The sequence below is a fragment of the Lithobates pipiens genome, unplaced genomic scaffold, assembly GCF_037356315.1.
Source record: "Lithobates pipiens isolate NorthernLeopardFrog02 unplaced genomic scaffold, aLitPip1_a1.2 Scaffold_18, whole genome shotgun sequence".
NCBI classification, from domain to species: domain Eukaryota; kingdom Metazoa; phylum Chordata; class Amphibia; order Anura; family Ranidae; genus Lithobates; species Lithobates pipiens.
Window position 1 is genome coordinate 580,409,991 of NW_027507758.1, and position 14,761 is coordinate 580,424,751.

The 14,761-nt window shown below is 53.3% G+C and overlaps 6 non-coding genes across 6 annotated transcripts; all 6 read left to right on the forward strand.

The window, feature by feature from the left end:
* The first annotated feature begins 3,272 nt into the window (after window positions 1-3,272).
* On the forward strand, window positions 3,273-3,345 carry TRNAA-AGC (transfer RNA alanine (anticodon AGC)). The gene has a single exon. It is a non-coding gene; the product is annotated as a tRNA-Ala (tRNA).
* Window positions 3,346-5,484: 2,139 nt separating this feature from the next.
* On the forward strand, window positions 5,485-5,557 carry TRNAA-AGC (transfer RNA alanine (anticodon AGC)). The gene has a single exon. It is a non-coding gene; the product is annotated as a tRNA-Ala (tRNA).
* A 2,139-nt stretch (window positions 5,558-7,696) lies between these two features.
* Window positions 7,697-7,769, forward strand: TRNAA-AGC (transfer RNA alanine (anticodon AGC)). The gene has a single exon. It is a non-coding gene; the product is annotated as a tRNA-Ala (tRNA).
* Window positions 7,770-9,902: 2,133 nt separating this feature from the next.
* On the forward strand, window positions 9,903-9,975 carry TRNAA-AGC (transfer RNA alanine (anticodon AGC)). The gene has a single exon. It is a non-coding gene; the product is annotated as a tRNA-Ala (tRNA).
* A 2,139-nt stretch (window positions 9,976-12,114) lies between these two features.
* TRNAA-AGC (transfer RNA alanine (anticodon AGC)) lies at window positions 12,115-12,187 on the forward strand. The gene has a single exon. It is a non-coding gene; the product is annotated as a tRNA-Ala (tRNA).
* Window positions 12,188-14,326: 2,139 nt separating this feature from the next.
* On the forward strand, window positions 14,327-14,399 carry TRNAA-AGC (transfer RNA alanine (anticodon AGC)). Its single transcript has one exon. It is a non-coding gene; the product is annotated as a tRNA-Ala (tRNA).
* The last annotated feature ends 362 nt before the right edge of the window (window positions 14,400-14,761 follow it).

Below are 14,761 nucleotides of genomic sequence, written 5' to 3' on the forward strand. Positions count from 1 at the left end.
CTCGAGCAAAGGGGGATTAGCTCAAGTGGCAGAGCGCTCGCTTTGCATGCGAGAGGTAGCGGGATCGATGCCCGCATTCTCCAAACGCAGCTTTCCTGGTTTCACGGGAGGCACCTTGCTTTTGTGTTTGATGTTGAAGCTTGGAACCGAGCGCCGTGAGCAACATGGGAAGCCGGAGTGCTCCTCATAACATGTGCCAAGGCATTGCCACGTTTTTGTGGTGGCATCTGTGGCTTCAGCCAAAGTCACGTAGGCAGTATTGGACAAAAGCAATCAATTAAAGAAAGCACGACCAGGCTTCCATGGCCAAGAGACAATATTCCATTAGGGGGAAAGGTGCCAGTGCCATGCTTACGCTGAGAGCTTTGGACTCGTTGAATCACCTGAATCAGGTTCAACTTCTCTTTGTGTGCGAAAGAAAGGCCTTTGGGCCCGCAAGCAAATATCGATTGGCATAGGAAAAGGCAACGTAGCAGAGGATGGTTTCGATCCATCGACCTCTGGGTTATGGGCCCAGCACGCTTCCGCTGCGCCACTCTGCTCTTGTCGCTGACCATCCTCATGGATTTCGACAAGCGAATCCCAAGTCAAGCGTGGGCGAGAGCTGGACTCTCCTAGGCCAGCTGAGCGAGGGTGGTGGAGTGGAGTGGAGTGGCCTGGCCCGGCGTGGAGCATTGGTGGTTCAGTGGTAGAATTCTCGCCTGCCACGCGGGAGGCCTGGGTTCGATTCCCGGCCAATGCAATTATGGGCTCTTGGGGTTTGTAGCTCTCTCCCCCAATTTCCAGCCCCATGGAATGCCTCAAGGCACAAGGTGTTTCTTGTCGAGAATGTATTAGGCGGTGTGAGTGCTTTTTGAAACCACCTTCTCCCAATGACATCATTGAAACCCATGGGGCCATACTTCAGAAGGGGCTCAGTTGTCCAAGGTCTTGGGGGAGTGGCTCTCCTGGTGTCTAGCGGCCAGAGCAAGTTGTGGATTTAGCAAAACTGCCTATAGTTTACACATAGCCCAGGAGAGGACAGGGATCAGCCATAGCACAAGCAACAACCTCAAGCAAAGGGGGATTAGCTCAAATGGTAGAGCGCTTGCTTAGCATGCGAGAGGTAGCGGGATCGATGCCCGCATTCTCCAAATGCAGCTTTCCTGATTTGCCAGGAGACACCTTGCTTTTGTGTTTGATGTTGAAGCTTGGAACCGAGCGCCGTGAGCAACATGGGAAGCCGGAGTCCTCCTCATAACGCGTGCCAAGGCGTTGCCACGTTTTTGTGGTGGCAACTGTGGCTTCAGCCAAAGTCACGTAGGCAGTGTTGGACAAAAGCAATCTAGTAAACAAAGCACGAGCAGGCCTCCATGGCCAAGAGACAATATTTCATTAGCGCAAAAGGTGCCAGTGCCATGCTTACGCTGAGAGCTTTGGACTCGTTGAATCACCTGAATCAGGTTCAACTTCTCTTTGTGTGCGAAAGAAAGGCCTTTGGGCCCGCACGCAAGCAAATATCGATTGGCATAGGAAAGGGCAACGTAGCAGAGGATGGTTTCGATCCATCGACCTCTGGGTTATGGGCCCAGCACGCTTCCGCTGCGCCACTCTGCTCTTGTCGCTGACCAACCTCAACAACCACATGTGGATGTAGTTTGCCAGCGATTCCCACGGGGAGTGGGTCCATGTGGCAAAGTCACAATGTAGACGACTAGGCGTTTCCATTGATTTTCGACCAGCGAATCCCAAGTCAAGCGTGGGCGAGAGCTGGACTCTCCTAGACCAGCTGAGCGAGGGTGGTGGCAAGTGGCCCGGCGTGGAGCATTGGTGGTTCAGTGGTAGAATTCTCGCCTGCCACGCGGGAGGCCCGGGTTCGATTCCCGGCCAATGCAATTATGGGCTCTTTGTGTTTGCAGCGCTCTCCCCCAATTTCCAGCCCCGTGGAGTGCATCAAGGCACAAGGTGTTTCTTGTCGAGAATGTACTAGGCGGTGTGAGTGCTTTTTGAAACCAGCCTTCTCCCAATTACATCATTGAAACCCATGGGGCCATACCTCTGAAGGGGCTCAGTTGTCAAAGGTCGTAGGAGGGAAAAAAAAGGGGGGTGCAAACCTTCTACGCTAGGAAAGCGGGTGGCTCTCCTGGTGTCTAGCGGCCAGAGCAGGTTGTGGATTTCGCAAAACTGACTATATTTTACACATAGCCCAGGAGAGGACAGGGATCAGCCATAGCGCAAGCAACACACTCGAGCAAAGGGGGATTAGCTCAAGTGGCAGAGCGCTCGCTTTGCATGCGAGAGGTAGCGGGATCGATGCCCGCATTCTCCAAACGCAGCTTTCCTGGTTTCACGGGAGGCACCTTGCTTTTGTGTTTGATGTTGAAGCTTGGAACCGAGCGCCGTGAGCAACATGGGAAGCCGGAGTGCTCCTCATAACATGTGCCAAGGCATTGCCACGTTTTTGTGGTGGCATCTGTGGCTTCAGCCAAAGTCACGTAGGCAGTATTGGACAAAAGCAATCAATTAAAGAAAGCACGACCAGGCTTCCATGGCCAAGAGACAATATTCCATTAGGGGGAAAGGTGCCAGTGCCATGCTTACGCTGAGAGCTTTGGACTCGTTGAATCACCTGAATCAGGTTCAACTTCTCTTTGTGTGCGAAAGAAAGGCCTTTGGGCCCGCAAGCAAATATCGATTGGCATAGGAAAAGGCAACGTAGCAGAGGATGGTTTCGATCCATCGACCTCTGGGTTATGGGCCCAGCACGCTTCCGCTGCGCCACTCTGCTCTTGTCGCTGGCCATCCTCATGGATTTCGACAAGCGAATCCCAAGTCAAGCGTGGGCGAGAGCTGGACTCTCCTAGGCCAGCTGAGCGAGGGTGGTGGCGCCTGGCCCGGCGTGGAGCATTGGTGGTTCAGTGGTAGAATTCTCGCCTGCCACGCGGGAGGCCCGGGTTCGATTCCCGGCCAATGCAATTATGGGCTCTTGGTGTTTGTAGCTCTCTCCCCCAATTTCCAGCCCCATGGAATGCCTCAAGGCACAAGGTGTTTCTTGTCGAGAATGTATTAGGCGGTGTGAGTGCTTTTTGAAACCACCTTCTCCCAATGACATCATTGAAACCCATGGGGCCATACTTCAGAAGGGGCTCAGTTGTCCAAGGTCTTGGGGGAGTGGCTCTCCTGGTGTCTAGCGGCCAGAGCAAGTTGTGGATTTAGCAAAACTGCCTATAGTTTACACATAGCCCAGGAGAGGACAGGGATCAGCCATAGCACAAGCAACAACCTCAAGCAAAGGGGGATTAGCTCAAATGGTAGAGCGCTCGCTTAGCATGCGAGAGGTAGCGGGATCGATGCCCGCATTCTCCAAATGCAGCTTTCCTGATTTGCCAGGAGACACCTTGCTTTTGTGTTTGATGTTGAAGCTTGGAACCGAGCGCCGTGAGCAACATGGGAAGCCGGAGTCCTCCTCATAACGCGTGCCAAGGCGTTGCCACGTTTTTGTGGTGGCAACTGTGGCTTCAGCCAAAGTCACGTAGGCAGTGTTGGACAAAAGCAATCTAGTAAACAAAGCACGAGCAGGCCTCCATGGCCAAGAGACAATATTTCATTAGCGCAAAAGGTGCCAGTGCCATGCTTACGCTGAGAGCTTTGGACTCGTTGAATCACCTGAATCAGGTTCAACTTCTCTTTGTGTGCGAAAGAAAGGCCTTTGGGCCCGCACGCAAGCAAATATCGATTGGCATAGAAAAAGGCAACGTAGCAGAGGATGGTTTCGATCCATCGACCTCTGGGTTATGGGCCCAGCACGCTTCCGCTGCGCCACTCTGCTCTTGTCGCTGACCAACCTCAACAACCACATGTGGATGTAGTTTGCCAGCGATTCCCACGGGGAGTGGGTCCATGTGGCAAAGTCACAATGTAGACGACTAGGCGTTTCCATTGATTTTCGACCAGCGAATCCCAAGTCAAGCGTGGGCGAGAGCTGGACTCTCCTAGACCAGCTGAGCGAGGGTGGTGGCAAGTGGCCCGGCGTGGAGCATTGGTGGTTCAGTGGTAGAATTCTCGCCTGCCACGCGGGAGGCCCGGGTTCGATTCCCGGCTAATGCAATTATGGGCTCTTTGTGTTTGCAGCGCTCTCCCCCAATTTCCAGCCCCGTGGAGTGCATCAAGGCACAAGGTGTTTCTTGTCGAGAATGTACTAGGCGGTGTGAGTGCTTTTTGAAACCAGCCTTCTCCCAATTACATCATTGAAACCCATGGGGCCATACCTCTGAAGGGGCTCAGTTGTCAAAGGTCGTAGGAGGGAAAAAAAAGGGGGGTGCAAACCTTCTACGCTAGGAAAGCGGGTGGCTCTCCTGGTGTCTAGCGGCCAGAGCAGGTTGTGGATTTCGCAAAACTGACTATATTTTACACATAGCCCAGGAGAGGACAGGGATCAGCCATAGCGCAAGCAACACACTCGAGCAAAGGGGGATTAGCTCAAGTGGCAGAGCGCTCGCTTTGCATGCGAGAGGTAGCGGGATCGATGCCCGCATTCTCCAAACGCAGCTTTCCTGGTTTCACGGTAGGCACCTTGCTTTTGTGTTTGATGTTGAAGCTTGGAACCGAGCGCCGTGAGCAACATGGGAAGCCGGAGTGCTCCTCATAACATGTGCCAAGGCATTGCCACGTTTTTGTGGTGGCATCTGTGGCTTCAGCCAAAGTCACGTAGGCAGTATTGGACAAAAGCAATCAATTAAAGAAAGCACGACCAGGCTTCCATGGCCAAGAGACAATATTCCATTAGGGGGAAAGGTGCCAGTGCCATGCTTACGCTGAGAGCTTTGGACTCGTTGAATCACCTGAATCAGGTTCAACTTCTCTTTGTGTGCGAAAGAAAGGCCTTTGGGCCCGCAAGCAAATATCGATTGGCATAGGAAAAGGCAACGTAGCAGAGGATGGTTTCGATCCATCGACCTCTGGGTTATGGGCCCAGCACGCTTCCGCTGCGCCACTCTGCTCTTGTCGCTGACCATCCTCATGGATTTCGACAAGCGAATCCCAAGTCAAGCGTGGGCGAGAGCTGGACTCTCCTAGGCCAGCTGAGCGAGGGTGGTGGCGCCTGGCCCGGCGTGGAGCATTGGTGGTTCAGTGGTAGAATTCTCGCCTGCCACGCGGGAGGCCCGGGTTCGATTCCCGGCCAATGCAATTATGGGCTCTTGGTGTTTGTAGCTCTCTCCCCCAATTTCCAGCCCCATGGAATGCCTCAAGGCACAAGGTGTTTCTTGTCGAGAATGTATTAGGCGGTGTGAGTGCTTTTTGAAACCACCTTCTCCCAATGACATCATTGAAACCCATGGGGCCATACTTCAGAAGGGGCTCAGTTGTTCAAGGTCTTGGGGGAGTGGCTCTCCTGGTGTCTAGCGGCCAGAGCAAGTTGTGGATTTAGCAAAACTGCCTATAGTTTACACATAGCCCAGGAGAGGACAGGGATCAGCCATAGCACAAGCAACAACCTCAAGCAAAGGGGGATTAGCTCAAATGGTAGAGCGCTCGCTTAGCATGCGAGAGGTAGCGGGATCGATGCCCGCATTCTCCAAATGCAGCTTTCCTGATTTGCCAGGAGACACCTTGCTTTTGTGTTTGATGTTGAAGCTTGGAACCGAGCGCCGTGAGCAACATGGGAAGCCGGAGTCCTCCTCATAACGCGTGCCAAGGCGTTGCCACGTTTTTGTGGTGGCAACTGTGGCTTCAGCCAAAGTCACGTAGGCAGTGTTGGACAAAAGCAATCTAGTAAACAAAGCACGAGCAGGCCTCCATGGCCAAGAGACAATATTTCATTAGCGCAAAAGGTGCCAGTGCCATGCTTACGCTGAGAGCTTTGGACTCGTTGAATCACCTGAATCAGGTTCAACTTCTCTTTGTGTGCGAAAGAAAGGCCTTTGGGCCCGCACGCAAGCAAATATCGATTGGCATAGGAAAGGGCAACGTAGCAGAGGATGGTTTCGATCCATCGACCTCTGGGTTATGGGCCCAGCACGCTTCCGCTGCGCCACTCTGCTCTTGTCGCTGACCAACCTCAACAACCACATGTGGATGTAGTTTGCCAGCGATTCCCACGGGGAGTGGGTCCATGTGGCAAAGTCACAATGTAGACGACTAGGCGTTTCCATTGATTTTCGACCAGCGAATCCCAAGTCAAGCGTGGGCGAGAGCTGGACTCTCCTAGACCAGCTGAGCGAGGGTGGTGGCAAGTGGCCCGGCGTGGAGCATTGGTGGTTCAGTGGTAGAATTCTCGCCTGCCACGCGGGAGGCCCGGGTTCGATTCCCGGCCAATGCAATTATGGGCTCTTTGTGTTTGCAGCGCTCTCCCCCAATTTCCAGCCCCGTGGAGTGCATCAAGGCACAAGGTGTTTCTTGTCGAGAATGTACTAGGCGGTGTGAGTGCTTTTTGAAACCAGCCTTCTCCCAATTACATCATTGAAACCCATGGGGCCATACCTCTGAAGGGGCTCAGTTGTCAAAGGTCGTAGGAGGGAAAAAAAAGGGGGGTGCAAACCTTCTACGCTAGGAAAGCGGGTGGCTCTCCTGGTGTCTAGCGGCCAGAGCAGGTTGTGGATTTCGCAAAACTGACTATATTTTACACATAGCCCAGGAGAGGACAGGGATCAGCCATAGCGCAAGCAACACACTCGAGCAAAGGGGGATTAGCTCAAGTGGCAGAGCGCTCGCTTTGCATGCGAGAGGTAGCGGGATCGATGCCCGCATTCTCCAAACGCAGCTTTCCTGGTTTCACGGGAGGCACCTTGCTTTTGTGTTTGATGTTGAAGCTTGGAACCGAGCGCCGTGAGCAACATGGGAAGCCGGAGTGCTCCTCATAACATGTGCCAAGGCATTGCCACGTTTTTGTGGTGGCATCTGTGGCTTCAGCCAAAGTCACGTAGGCAGTATTGGACAAAAGCAATCAATTAAAGAAAGCACGACCAGGCTTCCATGGCCAAGAGACAATATTCCATTAGGGGGAAAGGTGCCAGTGCCATGCTTACGCTGAGAGCTTTGGACTCGTTGAATCACCTGAATCAGGTTCAACTTCTCTTTGTGTGCGAAAGAAAGGCCTTTGGGCCCGCAAGCAAATATCGATTGGCATAGGAAAAGGCAACGTAGCAGAGGATGGTTTCGATCCATCGACCTCTGGGTTATGGGCCCAGCACGCTTCCGCTGCGCCACTCTGCTCTTGTCGCTGACCATCCTCATGGATTTCGACAAGCGAATCCCAAGTCAAGCGTGGGCGAGAGCTGGACTCTCCTAGGCCAGCTGAGCGAGGGTGGTGGCGCCTGGCCCGGCGTGGAGCATTGGTGGTTCAGTGGTAGAATTCTCGCCTGCCACGCGGGAGGCCCGGGTTCGATTCCCGGCCAATGCAATTATGGGCTCTTGGTGTTTGTAGCTCTCTCCCCCAATTTCCAGCCCCATGGAATGCCTCAAGGCACAAGGTGTTTCTTGTCGAGAATGTATTAGGCGGTGTGAGTGCTTTTTGAAACCACCTTCTCCCAATGACATCATTGAAACCCATGGGGCCATACTTCAGAAGGGGCTCAGTTGTCCAAGGTCTTGGGGGAGTGGCTCTCCTGGTGTCTAGCGGCCAGAGCAAGTTGTGGATTTAGCAAAACTGCCTATAGTTTACACATAGCCCAGGAGAGGACAGGGATCAGCCATAGCACAAGCAACAACCTCAAGCAAAGGGGGATTAGCTCAAATGGTAGAGCGCTCGCTTAGCATGCGAGAGGTAGCGGGATCGATGCCCGCATTCTCCAAATGCAGCTTTCCTGATTTGCCAGGAGACACTTTGTGTTTGATGTTGAAGCTTGGAACCGAGCGCCGTGAGCAACATGGGAAGCCGGAGTCCTCCTCATAACGCGTGCCAAGGCGTTGCCACGTTTTTGTGGTGGCAACTGTGGCTTCAGCCAAAGTCACGTAGGCAGTGTTGGACAAAAGCAATCTAGTAAACAAAGCACGAGCAGGCCTCCATGGCCAAGAGACAATATTTCATTAGCGCAAAAGGTGCCAGTGCCATGCTTACGCTGAGAGCTTTGGACTCGTTGAATCACCTGAATCAGGTTCAACTTCTCTTTGTGTGCGAAAGAAAGGCCTTTGGGCCCGCACGCAAGCAAATATCGATTGGCATAGGAAAGGGCAACGTAGCAGAGGATGGTTTCGATCCATCGACCTCTGGGTTATGGGCCCAGCACGCTTCCGCTGCGCCACTCTGCTCTTGTCGCTGACCAACCTCAACAACCACATGTGGATGTAGTTTGCCAGCGATTCCCACGGGGAGTGGGTCCATGTGGCAAAGTCACAATGTAGACGACTAGGCGTTTCCATTGATTTTCGACCAGCGAATCCCAAGTCAAGCGTGGGCGAGAGCTGGACTCTCCTAGACCAGCTGAGCGAGGGTGGTGGCAAGTGGCCCGGCGTGGAGCATTGGTGGTTCAGTGGTAGAATTCTCGCCTGCCACGCGGGAGGCCCGGGTTCGATTCCCGGCCAATGCAATTATGGGCTCTTTGTGTTTGCAGCGCTCTCCCCCAATTTCCAGCCCCGTGGAGTGCATCAAGGCACAAGGTGTTTCTTGTCGAGAATGTACTAGGCGGTGTGAGTGCTTTTTGAAACCAGCCTTCTCCCAATTACATCATTGAAACCCATGGGGCCATACCTCTGAAGGGGCTCAGTTGTCAAAGGTCGTAGGAGGGAAAAAAAAGGGGGGTGCAAACCTTCTACGCTAGGAAAGCGGGTGGCTCTCCTGGTGTCTAGCGGCCAGAGCAGGTTGTGGATTTCGCAAAACTGACTATATTTTACACATAGCCCAGGAGAGGACAGGGATCAGCCATAGCGCAAGCAACACACTCGAGCAAAGGGGGATTAGCTCAAGTGGCAGAGCGCTCGCTTTGCATGCGAGAGGTAGCGGGATCGATGCCCGCATTCTCCAAACGCAGCTTTCCTGGTTTCACGGGAGGCACCTTGCTTTTGTGTTTGATGTTGAAGCTTGGAACCGAGCGCCGTGAGCAACATGGGAAGCCGGAGTGCTCCTCATAACATGTGCCAAGGCATTGCCACGTTTTTGTGGTGGCATCTGTGGCTTCAGCCAAAGTCACGTAGGCAGTATTGGACAAAAGCAATCAATTAAAGAAAGCACGACCAGGCTTCCATGGCCAAGAGACAATATTCCATTAGGGGGAAAGGTGCCAGTGCCATGCTTACGCTGAGAGCTTTGGACTCGTTGAATCACCTGAATCAGGTTCAACTTCTCTTTGTGTGCGAAAGAAAGGCCTTTGGGCCCGCAAGCAAATATCGATTGGCATAGGAAAAGGCAACGTAGCAGAGGATGGTTTCGATCCATCGACCTCTGGGTTATGGGCCCAGCACACTTCCGCTGCGCCACTCTGCTCTTGTCGCTGGCCATCCTCATGGATTTCGACAAGCGAATCCCAAGTCAAGCGTGGGCGAGAGCTGGACTCTCCTAGGCCAGCTGAGCGAGGGTGGTGGCGCCTGGCCCGGCGTGGAGCATTGGTGGTTCAGTGGTAGAATTCTCGCCTGCCACGCGGGAGGCCCGGGTTCGATTCCCGGCCAATGCAATTATGGGCTCTTGGTGTTTGTAGCTCTCTCCCCCAATTTCCAGCCCCATGGAATGCCTCAAGGCACAATGTGTTTCTTGTCGAGAATGTATTAGGCGGTGTGAGTGCTTTTTGAAACCACCTTCTCCCAATGACATCATTGAAACCCATGGGGCCATACTTCAGAAGGGGCTCAGTTGTCCAAGGTCTTGGGGGAGTGGCTCTCCTGGTGTCTAGCGGCCAGAGCAAGTTGTGGATTTAGCAAAACTGCCTATAGTTTACACATAGCCCAGGAGAGGACAGGGATCAGCCATAGCACAAGCAACAACCTCAAGCAAAGGGGGATTAGCTCAAATGGTAGAGCGCTCGCTTAGCATGCGAGAGGTAGCGGGATCGATGCCCGCATTCTCCAAATGCAGCTTTCCTGATTTGCCAGGAGACACCTTGCTTTTGTGTTTGATGTTGAAGCTTGGAACCGAGCGCCGTGAGCAACATGGGAAGCCGGAGTCCTCCTCATAACGCGTGCCAAGGCGTTGCCACGTTTTTGTGGTGGCAACTGTGGCTTCAGCCAAAGTCACGTAGGCAGTGTTGGACAAAAGCAATCTAGTAAACAAAGCACGAGCAGGCCTCCATGGCCAAGAGACAATATTTCATTAGCGCAAAAGGTGCCAGTGCCATGCTTACGCTGAGAGCTTTGGACTCGTTGAATCACCTGAATCAGGTTCAACTTCTCTTTGTGTGCGAAAGAAAGGCCTTTGGGCCCGCACGCAAGCAAATATCGATTGGCATAGAAAAAGGCAACGTAGCAGAGGATGGTTTCGATCCATCGACCTCTGGGTTATGGGCCCAGCACGCTTCCGCTGCGCCACTCTGCTCTTGTCGCTGACCAACCTCAACAACCACATGTGGATGTAGTTTGCCAGCGATTCCCACGGGGAGTGGGTCCATGTGGCAAAGTCACAATGTAGACGACTAGGCGTTTCCATTGATTTTCGACCAGCGAATCCCAAGTCAAGCGTGGGCGAGAGCTGGACTCTCCTAGACCAGCTGAGCGAGGGTGGTGGCAAGTGGCCCGGCGTGGAGCATTGGTGGTTCAGTGGTAGAATTCTCGCCTGCCACGCGGGAGGCCCGGGTTCGATTCCCGGCCAATGCAATTATGGGCTCTTTGTGTTTGCAGCGCTCTCCCCCAATTTCCAGCCCCGTGGAGTGCATCAAGGCACAAGGTGTTTCTTGTCGAGAATGTACTAGGCGGTGTGAGTGCTTTTTGAAACCAGCCTTCTCCCAATTACATCATTGAAACCCATGGGGCCATACCTCTGAAGGGGCTCAGTTGTCAAAGGTCGTAGGAGGGAAAAAAAAGGGGGGTGCAAACCTTCTACGCTAGGAAAGCGGGTGGCTCTCCTGGTGTCTAGCGGCCAGAGCAGGTTGTGGATTTCGCAAAACTGACTATATTTTACACATAGCCCAGGAGAGGACAGGGATCAGCCATAGCGCAAGCAACACACTCGAGCAAAGGGGGATTAGCTCAAGTGGCAGAGCGCTCGCTTTGCATGCGAGAGGTAGCGGGATCGATGCCCGCATTCTCCAAACGCAGCTTTCCTGGTTTCACGGGAGGCACCTTGCTTTTGTGTTTGATGTTGAAGCTTGGAACCGAGCGCCGTGAGCAACATGGGAAGCCGGAGTGCTCCTCATAACATGTGCCAAGGCATTGCCACGTTTTTGTGGTGGCATCTGTGGCTTCAGCCAAAGTCACGTAGGCAGTATTGGACAAAAGCAATCAATTAAAGAAAGCACGACCAGGCTTCCATGGCCAAGAGACAATATTCCATTAGGGGGAAAGGTGCCAGTGCCATGCTTACGCTGAGAGCTTTGGACTCGTTGAATCACCTGAATCAGGTTCAACTTCTCTTTGTGTGCGAAAGAAAGGCCTTTGGGCCCGCAAGCAAATATCGATTGGCATAGGAAAAGGCAACGTAGCAGAGGATGGTTTCGATCCATCGACCTCTGGGTTATGGGCCCAGCACGCTTCCGCTGCGCCACTCTGCTCTTGTCGCTGACCATCCTCATGGATTTCGACAAGCGAATCCCAAGTCAAGCGTGGGCGAGAGCTGGACTCTCCTAGGCCAGCTGAGCGAGGGTGGTGGCGCCTGGCCCGGCGTGGAGCATTGGTGGTTCAGTGGTAGAATTCTCGCCTGCCACGCGGGAGGCCCGGGTTCGATTCCCGGCCAATGCAATTATGGGCTCTTGGTGTTTGTAGCTCTCTCCCCCAATTTCCAGCCCCATGGAATGCCTCAAGGCACAAGGTGTTTCTTGTCGAGAATGTATTAGGCGGTGTGAGTGCTTTTTGAAACCACCTTCTCCCAATGACATCATTGAAACCCATGGGGCCATACTTCAGAAGGGGCTCAGTTGTCCAAGGTCTTGGGGGAGTGGCTCTCCTGGTGTCTAGCGGCCAGAGCAAGTTGTGGATTTAGCAAAACTGCCTATAGTTTACACATAGCCCAGGAGAGGACAGGGATCAGCCATAGCACAAGCAACAACCTCAAGCAAAGGGGGATTAGCTCAAATGGTAGAGCGCTCGCTTAGCATGCGAGAGGTAGCGGGATCGATGCCCGCATTCTCCAAATGCAGCTTTCCTGATTTGCCAGGAGACACCTTGCTTTTGTGTTTGATGTTGAAGCTTGGAACCGAGCGCCGTGAGCAACATGGGAAGCCGGAGTCCTCCTCATAACGCGTGCCAAGGCGTTGCCACGTTTTTGTGGTGGCAACTGTGGCTTCAGCCAAAGTCACGTAGGCAGTGTTGGACAAAAGCAATCTAGTAAACAAAGCACGAGCAGGCCTCCATGGCCAAGAGACAATATTTCATTAGCGCAAAAGGTGCCAGTGCCATGCTTACGCTGAGAGCTTTGGACTCGTTGAATCACCTGAATCAGGTTCAACTTCTCTTTGTGTGCGAAAGAAAGGCCTTTGGGCCCGCACGCAAGCAAATATCGATTGGCATAGGAAAGGGCAACGTAGCAGAGGATGGTTTCGATCCATCGACCTCTGGGTTATGGGCCCAGCACGCTTCCGCTGCGCCACTCTGCTCTTGTCGCTGACCAACCTCAACAACCACATGTGGATGTAGTTTGCCAGCGATTCCCACGGGGAGTGGGTCCATGTGGCAAAGTCACAATGTAGACGACTAGGCGTTTCCATTGATTTTCGACCAGCGAATCCCAAGTCAAGCGTGGGCGAGAGCTGGACTCTCCTAGACCAGCTGAGCGAGGGTGGTGGCAAGTGGCCCGGCGTGGAGCATTGGTGGTTCAGTGGTAGAATTCTCGCCTGCCACGCGGGAGGCCCGGGTTCGATTCCCGGCCAATGCAATTATGGGCTCTTTGTGTTTGCAGCGCTCTCCCCCAATTTCCAGCCCCGTGGAGTGCATCAAGGCACAAGGTGTTTCTTGTCGAGAATGTACTAGGCGGTGTGAGTGCTTTTTGAAACCAGCCTTCTCCCAATTACATCATTGAAACCCATGGGGCCATACCTCTGAAGGGGCTCAGTTGTCAAAGGTCGTAGGAGGGAAAAAAAAGGGGGGTGCAAACCTTCTACGCTAGGAAAGCGGGTGGCTCTCCTGGTGTCTAGCGGCCAGAGCAGGTTGTGGATTTCGCAAAACTGACTATATTTTACACATAGCCCAGGAGAGGACAGGGATCAGCCATAGCGCAAGCAACACACTCGAGCAAAGGGGGATTAGCTCAAGTGGCAGAGCGCTCGCTTTGCATGCGAGAGGTAGCGGGATCGATGCCCGCATTCTCCAAACGCAGCTTTCCTGGTTTCACGGGAGGCACCTTGCTTTTGTGTTTGATGTTGAAGCTTGGAACCGAGCGCCGTGAGCAACATGGGAAGCCGGAGTGCTCCTCATAACATGTGCCAAGGCATTGCCACGTTTTTGTGGTGGCATCTGTGGCTTCAGCCAAAGTCACGTAGGCAGTATTGGACAAAAGCAATCAATTAAAGAAAGCACGACCAGGCTTCCATGGCCAAGAGACAATATTCCATTAGGGGGAAAGGTGCCAGTGCCATGCTTACGCTGAGAGCTTTGGACTCGTTGAATCACCTGAATCAGGTTCAACTTCTCTTTGTGTGCGAAAGAAAGGCCTTTGGGCCCGCAAGCAAATATCGATTGGCATAGGAAAAGGCAACGTAGCAGAGGATGGTTTCGATCCATCGACCTCTGGGTTATGGGCCCAGCACGCTTCCGCTGCGCCACTCTGCTCTTGTCGCTGGCCATCCTCATGGATTTCGACAAGCGAATCCCAAGTCAAGCGTGGGCGAGAGCTGGACTCTCCTAGGCCAGCTGAGCGAGGGTGGTGGCGCCTGGCCCGGCGTGGAGCATTGGTGGTTCAGTGGTAGAATTCTCGCCTGCCACGCGGGAGGCCCGGGTTCGATTCCCGGCCAATGCAATTATGGGCTCTTGGTGTTTGTAGCTCTCTCCCCCAATTTCCAGCCCCATGGAATGCCTCAAGGCACAAGGTGTTTCTTGTCGAGAATGTATTAGGCGGTGTGAGTGCTTTTTGAAACCACCTTCTCCCAATGACATCATTGAAACCCATGGGGCCATACTTCAGAAGGGGCTCAGTTGTCCAAGGTCTTGGGGGAGTGGCTCTCCTGGTGTCTAGCGGCCAGAGCAAGTTGTGGATTTAGCAAAACTGCCTATAGTTTACACATAGCCCAGGAGAGGACAGGGATCAGCCATAGCACAAGCAACAACCTCAAGCAAAGGGGGATTAGCTCAAATGGTAGAGCGCTCGCTTAGCATGCGAGAGGTAGCGGGATCGATGCCCGCATTCTCCAAATGCAGCTTTCCTGATTTGCCAGGAGACACCTTGCTTTTGTGTTTGATGTTGAAGCTTGGAACCGAGCGCCGTGAGCAACATGGGAAGCCGGAGTCCTCCTCATAACGCGTGCCAAGGCGTTGCCACGTTTTTGTGGTGGCAACTGTGGCTTCAGCCAAAGTCACGTAGGCAGTGTTGGACAAAAGCAATCTAGTAAACAAAGCACGAGCAGGCCTCCATGGCCAAGAGACAATATTTCATTAGCGCAAAAGGTGCCAGTGCCATGCTTACGCTGAGAGCTTTGGACTCGTTGAATCACCTGAATCAGGTTCAACTTCTCTTTGTGTGCGAAAGAAAGGCCTTTGGGCCCGCACGCAAGCA